Source organism: Lutzomyia longipalpis, chromosome 3, assembly GCF_024334085.1.
Source record: "Lutzomyia longipalpis isolate SR_M1_2022 chromosome 3, ASM2433408v1".
NCBI lineage: Eukaryota > Metazoa > Arthropoda > Insecta > Diptera > Psychodidae > Lutzomyia > Lutzomyia longipalpis.
Window position 1 is genome coordinate 20,806,037 of NC_074709.1, and position 10,347 is coordinate 20,816,383.

The 10,347-nt window shown below is 35.9% G+C and overlaps 2 protein-coding genes across 2 annotated transcripts in view; both read right to left on the reverse strand.

The window, feature by feature from the left end:
• Positions 1-10,214, reverse strand: part of LOC129792552 (protocadherin-like wing polarity protein stan) — a 54,805-nt gene extending 44,591 nt beyond the window's left edge. The window contains exon 1 of the mRNA XM_055831686.1: positions 9,730-10,214. The gene's annotated coding sequence lies outside the window, so the exon portion shown is untranslated. The remainder of the gene's footprint in view (positions 1-9,729) is intronic.
• LOC129792688 (ARL14 effector protein-like) overlaps positions 1-10,347 on the reverse strand; it is a 693,823-nt gene that overhangs the window by 487,492 nt on the left and 195,984 nt on the right. The window lies entirely within an intron of this gene.

The window sequence follows — 10,347 nt, forward strand, 5'->3', positions numbered from 1 at the left end:
CCATATGGGGTGTATGGGGAGGAAAATTGTGTGACAGCTTCGTATTCCAGTGGTTGACGAAATTCCCTAGAGGGGATTCCTACATCGGGGGATGAAAAGAATGACACACAGACGGTGTTTTGTTGCACGAAAATTTACATTTTATGATTAAAAATCCGTTGAGTCATAATTCATAGACGTAATCCTTGACACATTAGAATGCTAGCATAGAGAATTTATTGGTTTCCACTCGAGCGGGGTTAATTTGAATTTGCTACCACCACGATAGCAAAGGGTAGGTCATATTACAAACCCTGAAACTACGAAGCCACATGAGTTGAAATTAATTCATTGCCAGACATTTTGGACAAAGTTTTTTTTTTATTGCTAGTGCGAACAAGACGCAAAAGAAGCAAGTTTAGTTCCTCCACAGTAGACAATGGTACATTACGAAGGGGACACCCTTGCTATGAATTCTTTCTCTAAGCCATCTGGTGCACTCTGCCATTTCTGCTGATTCAGAAAATTGTAGAAACTCCCGCCATGAATTGTTCAAGTAGCTTCACTTGCAATTTCATCACACAGAGTATTTTTGACTTTTGCAACTTTCCCCTTCCCCGGGCAAACTACCGCCTCTCACACAGCGGGGCTTAAAAGGGTTGCGAAAAGTGAAATTGATAAAATCGATCGGAAGGGATTTACCCTGTGTAAGAGGATAAGCACGGATAATGGCTTTTCTGGGATGAACACGTGCCACATTGTCTGGCACACACTGTGTGTAAAGCAGGGTGAACCCCGAATGAACGAGATGAAAGAAGAACCTGAGAGAAAGTCACTTAACATCATTAATAAATAAGGCTCGGCTTAGCCCTTATGTGTCTCCATATTCAATCTTTTTTCACGGCTGCACAAAAAGCATGATTTTGCCGCCATTGTTTGTGCACCATGGCGCTATAGAGAAGATATCGAGGGGTGATTATCTGAATGAAAATCATCCAATGTTCTAAAATACTCGAATAATTGGTTAATTAATATCAATAATTATATGGTAGATAAAAATTCCTTGGTCGTAAAGAGGCTCAGATTAAGGGTGGAAAATACTAAAATCAGGCCTGAAGAGTACTAAATACAATTCCAAATGTACTAAATTTTAGCTTAAAAAAAGTTATTCAGTTTTTAGTCATAAAGAGTCTCAGATTAAAGACAAAGAATCTAAAAAATATTAAATTCAAATCTAAATTGAAGCCCAAAATGTAATAAATTCAAACGAAATAAAGTTTGTTCAGCTTTTTATCTTAATGAGGCTCAAATTAAAGACAAGAACTCTAACAAAGTGAAGTCCAAACTGTACTAAATCAATTTAAAAATGTACTAAATTCAAGCCTGATAAGGAATAAATAGTCCAAGACGTACTAAATTCAAGCCTAAATATTTTATTCGGTTTTTAGTTACAAAATGCTCTAATTAAAGACAAGGTACCAGAGAAGTACTAAATTAAAGCCAAACAGTACTAAAATTAATTTTAAGAAGTACTAAATTCAAGCTGAAAACAGATTATTCGGTAATCTTCGGCTAAAATATCTGCCGAATCTTCACCATAATATATTCGACAGATAAACACCCCTTGGATGATATCGAGGGAGATTAGGAGATTTAGCGCATATATATGGAGCTGGATGTGAGCGCCTGTTGAGGAGAATTAATGTGATAAATGAAATGAAAGAAGAAATTCATCAATTTAGTAGCCATTAATGTACTCCTGCGGTGGATGCTTCTAATTAATATTAATGGAGTAATTGGTGATTAAAGAAGCACCGACATATCTTCCGTTTACATATTCAACGTTCCAATTGGGATGCTTTTAATTGCCCAAATTTTTTTTTTATTAAAAAAAACTTTTTGTTGAAACACAATGAAGATTAAATATTGACTTTGGATTCATTTCAAAATTCAAAGACAATCCGCGGTAGTGCTTTGAATGGATTTTTTCCGCGTGTAATTGACGAGGTTCAATTATTTCCGATCATTTTAGGAGAACTTTGGTAAAAGAGAAAGTATTTTGTCCCACGTTTTACCCAAAATGAGGAAATGCATCACAATCTTATCAAGATCTTTACATCAAATTGGTAAATAAGACATTTTGTTGCATAGAAAAGCTATAATTTGTGATTTCTCTTACAATTTCCTGACGAAGGTGGTGAGGTTCTTGAACGAAACTACAGGTAGATAATTAAATTAAAAAAGAGCCATGTTTATTACTCCCAAATTCCCAAAATTCCAGAATCCACCCACATAAATAAGGACAATAATGTTGTAAGTTGAACTTCAATCAATTAGGAGCCCAGACCCAGCCCGTGTCTCATGACCCCTTGCTCTGTATATTGTTAGGTGCTCAGGGGGCAAATGATCTGTACATACACCGTACACATCCCCCCTGATTCGTTTGAAAACTTCAAATGCCATTTCCACCCCTCGACATGTTTATACCCCCCTTGTGCAATAATATTGTGTTGTAGGGCATCGTCTCCTCCGACAGCCCAAATGGCATCGGAACCGTTGCTCCCAAACGAATATGGAGGGAATTGCGTATAATGTGTTCAATGTAATGATATTATGTACATAGAACTAGATACTTTTAGGGGTGGCAACCCACACCTCCTCTGCACATTTACACATTCATCCCCCTCGTGCACACAGCAAAAACTCAATCCACACAATTTCCATCGAGAGCGCATGCAGGGAGATATTTCCTGACGGAGGGAGTACATCTGCAACAAATTTCCACAAAGCTAGGATAAATGGGAAACATCAGAGAGGAATTCCTCAAAAATAAGGGATGGTTTGAGGGAAGAAAAGATTTGTTAGAGAATTTTTGATTTATCAAAGAACAACCTCCAAATAGATTTCTTTTTCTATTGGAAACTTTTATTTGATTTCCCTCCAACAATTTACCTCCATTCACCACGAACATTTGCCTCAACATTGCTGACTCACGCGACTCGTGGTGAGGGATGATTCCATATAGTCACAGACCCACAAATTTCATTTTAGGGTGGAATGATTGAGATCCACCAGCGACATTTGAGACAGATTAATGGCAAATAATCGAAATTATGTGTATTTTATTTATATAAACGCCCCCCTTCTTGCATTCCCAAGAGGCAGACACCGCAAAGGGAGACTGACAAAAAAAGAACCCAAAAACCACCCCCAAAAATTCTTGCAAAACTTTTTTGTAAGCTCCCTCCGTAAAGAAAAAGCCCCAGACAAATTTATACTTGATTAGATGATTGTGTTGCCTGAATAAATAATTATGGTGTCATATAGCGTGATAATAGAATATTCCTGTCTCTAATACATACATTCAGACAAATTTACTGCTTCCCTCCCCCAGGAGGGCCCTGTTCAATTTATCCAGACAATAAATAATCCACAATTGGCACGGGAATTTGCTTAACTTTCACAAAATCTCATTGGTTTTCTCGGAATTGTCTTATGGATGGTGATGCCGCACTTCTTCCCCAACGCAATTTGTACATAGTACACGGGAATTATACAAATTTTTCGCGGCAATAAAATGACTAGAAAACAAATAGAAAAGTCGTTGATCATAAAAACATCGATGTTGTACATGAATGGGTGTATTGAAAGGCAAATATTGGTACTCTTCGCCATGAATTTATCCCCTACATTGAATTTTAAGTGTTTGTTGAGGGGTTACAAAAGGGATATGGTAAACAATGTCTCGATGAAAAAGTGTTGCAATGGGTTGAAAAGTAAAGATTGGTTTTTAATCGAGGAAGATGAAAAGGACCTTATGTCCTTAAATGTTGTTAGTTCATGTATCATATTGCTGCGTTGAGTAATTAACAACATTTGTTCCAGAAGGGGTTGAAAACTTAAGGTTTTATATGTACAAAAGGAGTTTATTTGGGCTTATACGTGAGTGAGGTTCTCATTAGAGGAAACAATTGTCAAAGATTTCTAATAAAATGCAAAAACATACGCTGATACATACTGCTCATTTTGTCCGTTTAAATGTTTCAAAACATCGATAATGTTTCATTGATGAATTTCTTCCCCATGAAACATTCTCGAGAATATTTTAAAACATTTAAAGAGAAATATAAAATAACAGAACAATTTTTAGTACTTTCAGCAAATTTTGGCTCGTTTTTCACCTATTGATCTCTATAAAAATGAAAAGATTTACCGTGGCCCAATTATTTCTGAAAGAAAGAGGTTTTTTTTTTATATCCCGATGAATAAACTCCTTTTTCGAGAATTTTTAAACTCTTCATTTTAAAATTGGCTCAAAAATCTCCAAGATTCTAATTTAAGTCTTGAGAAATCATCAAAGATAATTAAATGATTTTTTTTATCTTAAAAATAAAATAAAACGTGAAGATTTTCTTTGTCAAAAATTATGTCAGCAACCCTTATAAGAAGAACCTCACTGCACAGCACAGACAATAATTATTAAAAAAAAAAATAGGGGTTGTTAACCTTTCAAATAAGAGGGTGGTTTCTACTACCTACACATTTTAGGATATGAAACTTTTAGATTTTCATCCCTAATTCCAAAATATTTCATTGCAGTTTAACTTATATGGGTGAGAGTCCTGTAATGGAACATATAGATTTTTTTAGGAAAATCAACAGAAATGTAAAAGTTTCGGCTAAAACAAAAAATGTCAAAACTGTCTGGAAAATGTCACACGTAAGAAGAAAAACTTCCATGAAAAAAAAATCTGACTTCACCCCTGAAAACCAAGCACAGCCATGTAAGAAGAAGAAGAAGGATTAAGCTTATTAAATAAAATTTATTCAACACTCCTCCTAATGGTGTGATTAAATAAAATAAAATAGTTTATCAAAAAACCTCACACTTGGTTTTCACTAATTTAATTCAAACCAATAAATAACGTTCTTTGCTTCATTAGTGCAGCTTAAACTTCTCTATCTCGCGAGACAGAAGGAAAATTTATGCTTTTTAATCAAGAAAAAACGGAATGTTAATTTGCAAAAAGCAAAGCATTGCAACTTTGAATTACATTTAATGCCACCACAATTGTAAAAGGCAACACATTTCCAATCACAACCCCCATTGTTCACCCAATTGCAACTTCAGTCCATACGAGAAATCGAATTACACCAATCAGCAGTATTCTTTTTACAACCCCAAACCCCCATTGTAACCCTCTGTCGTGCTTGGAATGAATAAAGATCTCTCTAGAGGGTGCCGCAGTGAATCTCTTGTAAATTTTTCTCTTGTCCTCCGTGTGTTCTTTGACAAGGAATTATTCTGCAAAATGTCTCATTGAGCACGAGATTCAAAACCCCTTTCCACCCCCTCTCCATAGTGTTTGAGAGCTTTGTAAAAAAAAATTTTACAGTGAGACAAAAGGATCCCCCCAAATGGGAAGATTCCTTCAAACACATCCCAAGCATATCCTGCATGATTGAGTGCGGAAAAATTGCATGAATCGTTTTTGCTTGCGATGTCGCTTTGGAAAAATCCTTGAAATTCCTCTCACACTGCGTGGAATTTTTCATCCTTCCCATTTATCATTGGATTTTCACTTGAGATGTGGGGGGGTTAATAAAGCGCGCAGGAAGAACATCCCGCACCCCCACAATGCAACCCCTCACGACGCTCTTGCGATCAAGAAGTGTTTGTCAATGTAAAAGACACTTGAAATTAATTAGTTTTTGCACCCCATTCCTCCATTTAATATTTCATTTATTCATCCACAGTGAAACCTGCCAATGCGTCTCTGCACGTTTGGCACGATAGAGCACACAGTGAATTATGTACATAGGTAACTATATATGAACATAAAAAGTGAAATAATTCATTGCAAAAGGCATTAAAACAGAAAACTTCTTGGAAGGAAATGGAGTTTCATCATCCACTTTTGAAATCCAGACAAACTACTTTAAGTTCAACGGGATTTCAACGCGATAGTTCACTTTGCGCGGATGGTATGACAAGTTACTGAAAATTGGAATTTTCATCCTCAATTTCGCAACAATTCTTCTTTTCATGCGTTTTGAGATTGACAAAAGAAAAAAAAAACTTTGGAGAATTTGCATAAATTGGCTCAAAATTGAATTTGCAAGCATCTCATTATGTTTTTGTATCTTGCTCCCCAAATGCTCTGTGCATAATTTAATATGCTGCGGAGAAGACACTCCATAGAAATCAGAAGAAAATTTGTTCACTTTGGCTGTTTGGGGGAAAACTTTGGTACAAATCGCATTTAGAGTAAAATATTTCATAATAAAATTTGAATATGAATTAAGTCATACAAATGCATAGAACCCTGCTACTCTATACATATTCACTTATGTTGGAAAATTCAAATAATATGATAATGTTTAACAAAAATATAAAGATGACAGGAAACTCCCTTAGAAACCTTTACTCCCTTAACTCCCATAACTTCAGGGGCGTAGCCAAAAATATTTTCTATGGTGTTTTTTCTTTTCGAGAATATAAAATTTTTAAAGACACTAAAAGAATCAAAGGAAATTAGTCAAGATTTATGCAGATTGAGATAACTGAACTATATTAGGAGTTGTCTCATTGAAATTAGAAGTTTATGACAGTTTATTTGGGCAATGCTAACGTCTGACGTTTTAGCGGTGTTTATTTCAGACATGTTTTATAGTTTTTTTTAACGGCTAGATGTCTATTTGACGTCTACTTAACGTTTAATAATCATTTTCTGACGTTTGACATTATTTCTATAGTTTTACCCTTTTTGTCTAACCTTTGAAGTTTTTTCTAACGTTTGACGTTTCTTTTCTAATGTTTGTCAATTATTTTAATATTTTTTGTCACTTATGCTAGTATTTGATGCATATGTTTTCTAATGTTTGACAGTTTTTTTCTACCGTTTGAAACTTCTGCTCTATCGACGTTTGATGTTTCTTTTCTGACGTTCTAGATTTCTTTTCTGGACAAATATTTCATATTTTTTATGACCTTCTAACATATTTTTGACTGTTATGTACATAAGTTCAAATTAAATCATGAAAACAGTGAGAACCTCAAAATGAATAGAGTCCTTTTAAAATTGCCCCTCTATACGCCATTTTAATTCATTCAAATGTGCCCTGTTTAAAAAAAAAGAACTTTCCCCACTTTCCCTAACATTAAAGAAAATATTCAATTACGAATCCACCTAAATGCCGGTAATTTCATTACTCTTCCCGAGACTTTTCCTCTGCAAACAACACAACAAAATCAAACTGTATAGAAGAGAGAAGAAAATATATTCATTTCCTTGTGTGCAAAAAACGACCAAATGAAAGTCGATTGATAGCACAAAGCACCGTACACACGAACTTTCCATTGAAAATGTTTCAAAGGAAAAGCAGAGAAAATCCTGAAGACCGGATATTGTGGAAAAACAGCCAATCTTGCAACACAACAGAGGCGTCCACTTTAAAAACTTTCAGCCCATTGTATTTGGCACGAGTCATTTTTGATTCCATCAGCAAATTGCAGCTGAAAAGCGACCAATTCTTCTTTGTCACGCTCCTTAATCCCTTCATGTTGTTGCCTTTTGTCCTTTCCGTCTGTGTGAAAAATTAAACTTAAACTCCCTCATTAATCACCGTGGCAATGGTCTTTTCTCACTTTAATGTCCCTCAATTAGGGAATTTTCTTCTCTTTTAGCAAACACCAATGTTGGTGGTGGAGGCAAAATTCTTGCGCGAGCTGTGGATGCTACATTACAGGTGATTGTGTTTTTGTGGGGGCTAATTTAGGAGAGATTCTAAGCGAGAGTATTGTTGTTCCACAAAGGGCGAACGGGGGGCAACGGGGTGAATTTATTGGATGTGTATTAGTAATTATAGAGGAAAATTCGCACACGTGAAATATGCTTCATTCGGGAATCCGGGTAAGTGTGGTGTTCACAATCCGCACCCCTCTAGGTTTTGAAAATGCGTGTGTTTGTGAATAAAACATGGTGCAGGAGGAAGTTTATATAGCCGTGGAATATATACGGTAAAATAGAGCAGGGGCTGTGGATGAATCATCCATACACTCTACTAGGGGGTGGGAGGGCATAGCATCAACCCAAAGGAAAAATATCGATTTTCGACCCTTATTTTGTAGCGCACTCCGCCAGTGCAGCGCCGAATTTCACGAGAGACTTTTCTTATATGTACACAAAACTCAAAAGGGAGACAAGGGGATGCCCATTCAAGGGTGGAAAAATTCCCAACATCCACATATTTATCGCAGATCCACATCACAACGATTTTGGGGGTGGAGTTTTGGGGGGACTTTTGCAGTGAGCTCCCCAGTGATGATTCCACCCCCCAGTGAATGTGTCTGCAAGGTCTGGGACGTGTGTGAAGAAAATGCCATAAAACACGATCATCATCATCCTGCTTCGAAACTTTTGGCGGTGAAACGAATTTTACGGCTCTTTTCGCGCCGGTGCAGGAGGTCACACACACTCCAGACCAATTAGTTTTCCGAGGGAGACGGGAAAAGGAAGTCGCGCTAAAACGGGCCGGAGGGAGTCAGTATTTTCATGCAAAAATATAATTTTGCGATTCACTAAAGGTATACATAATGGAATTCAAATGAAGGTATGTTCCTTTGCGATTAAATCTTTAAACAAAGTTCTGCTTTAATTCTCTAAGCTTGGTCTAAGTTTGCTTCTGAACTAGGACTTACATTTTTTAAAATAGACATTAATGTTTTAGCTAAGCCTAAATTATTTATGACTTTAGTTTTATTAAGTTAAGCCTAAATAATTTAAGACAGAACTAAGTTTTCTTAAGACAACCTTCTAGTTTTCTTAGGCTAGGCTTTAGTTTTTTTTTTAAATTAGGATTAATTTGTTTAATTTAGGTTTTAACTTTTAAAGCTAGACTCAAGTTTCTTAAATCAGACCTTTATGGCTAGGTTGATTTCTTAAATCTGGCTATAAGCAAGGTTTACGTTCATTAGGCTAGCCTTAAGTTTTCTAGGTTTTTTTTTGTAGAAAAAGCATGTTCGGCCTGAATAAATTAAAAATATATAATAGAGCATTTTGTAAAAATTGAAATATTGAATTTAGTGCCCTTTTCTGGGCCTCGTAAAATTTTTCCAATGTTTTAGAAAGCACGATTTTGAAAACTCAAAATGATTGAAAAGAGTCAAAATGATCTAAAATACCTGATAAGAAATTTGAAAAAAAATAAAATAAAAAGCCCGATTTTATTTCAGTTAACACTTTAAGCCGAATTTGAGATTTTCAAGCTTTCCAAGGGTCAGAATTTTCAAGATTTTTAACAAACGAAGACTAAAAAATGTTGAAGCTGAGAAACTTAAGTTTTCTAGAAGTTAAAAAAAAATAATTCTTTTAACTGAACTTTCTAAAAACCAAAATAAAGAAAATAACCTGTAAAACCTAATTAAATGCACCTTTTCAAAATGGCCGTGAAAGAATTCAACGTTTACAGAAACTTAATTTTCCTAAGAGATCAAATAATTCCAAACAAATCAAATTACCCCCATCAGCTCAAAAAATTAATGATAGATCACTTTTAATTCAATTCTGAACAAAAAGTATCTTGTAAGCATTTTTTGGAGTTTTTAGTATTGCGAGCATTGAAATCATCACGAAAGTCGCGAAATGGTGGATGATGCTTCGAAAGAAAAATTCATTCTCTTCATAAATTAACATTCGATTTTGGGGAAACAATTCGTAAAATTCTTATTTTTAATCAATTTCAACTCACATTAGCTGTGGAAAGATGGTGAAGAAGCTATGTAGATGTAGTAAAGTGTGGCCACTAATCCTGACCACCGCGGTGCAATGTACTCGCTGAGATCTTCTCGCGGAGGAAGCCGCCGAGAAGAAACTTGCTGGCAATTATCCCTGTGTTGGTGTGTTTAATTCACTCAAGCTCTGGCTCTATTAATTTTAGTGCTTTTTCTTGCCCCACTCCTTCGTCTTGCACCTTTATTGGCTCTTTCTTCGGCAACACTCACACAGAACAACACCTGTCTGATGAGAAAAAAACGCGACACACACCGACACTTGATGGTGATCAATTTCACCCCTAATTTCCACAGAAATCACACTAAAACCCCTTTTTTTACACCAAAATGGGGCAAAATGGTTCACTTTTAATCACATTTAACTACCAAATACACCTTAAAATCCAATTGGAATTAATTTATTCTTCAGGTGTGGCGACAGCGCAACAGCACGTCCAACAGCTTCTCGCGACTCAAACAAACTGAAAAACCAGTTTCCAGAGAGACGGCAAAAGACCGCGAAGCCGACTTCATCAGGGGGACAATTCATTTCTTCAAATCGCAGCTATTGGCCCCTCGGAATTGCGATGGTAGCG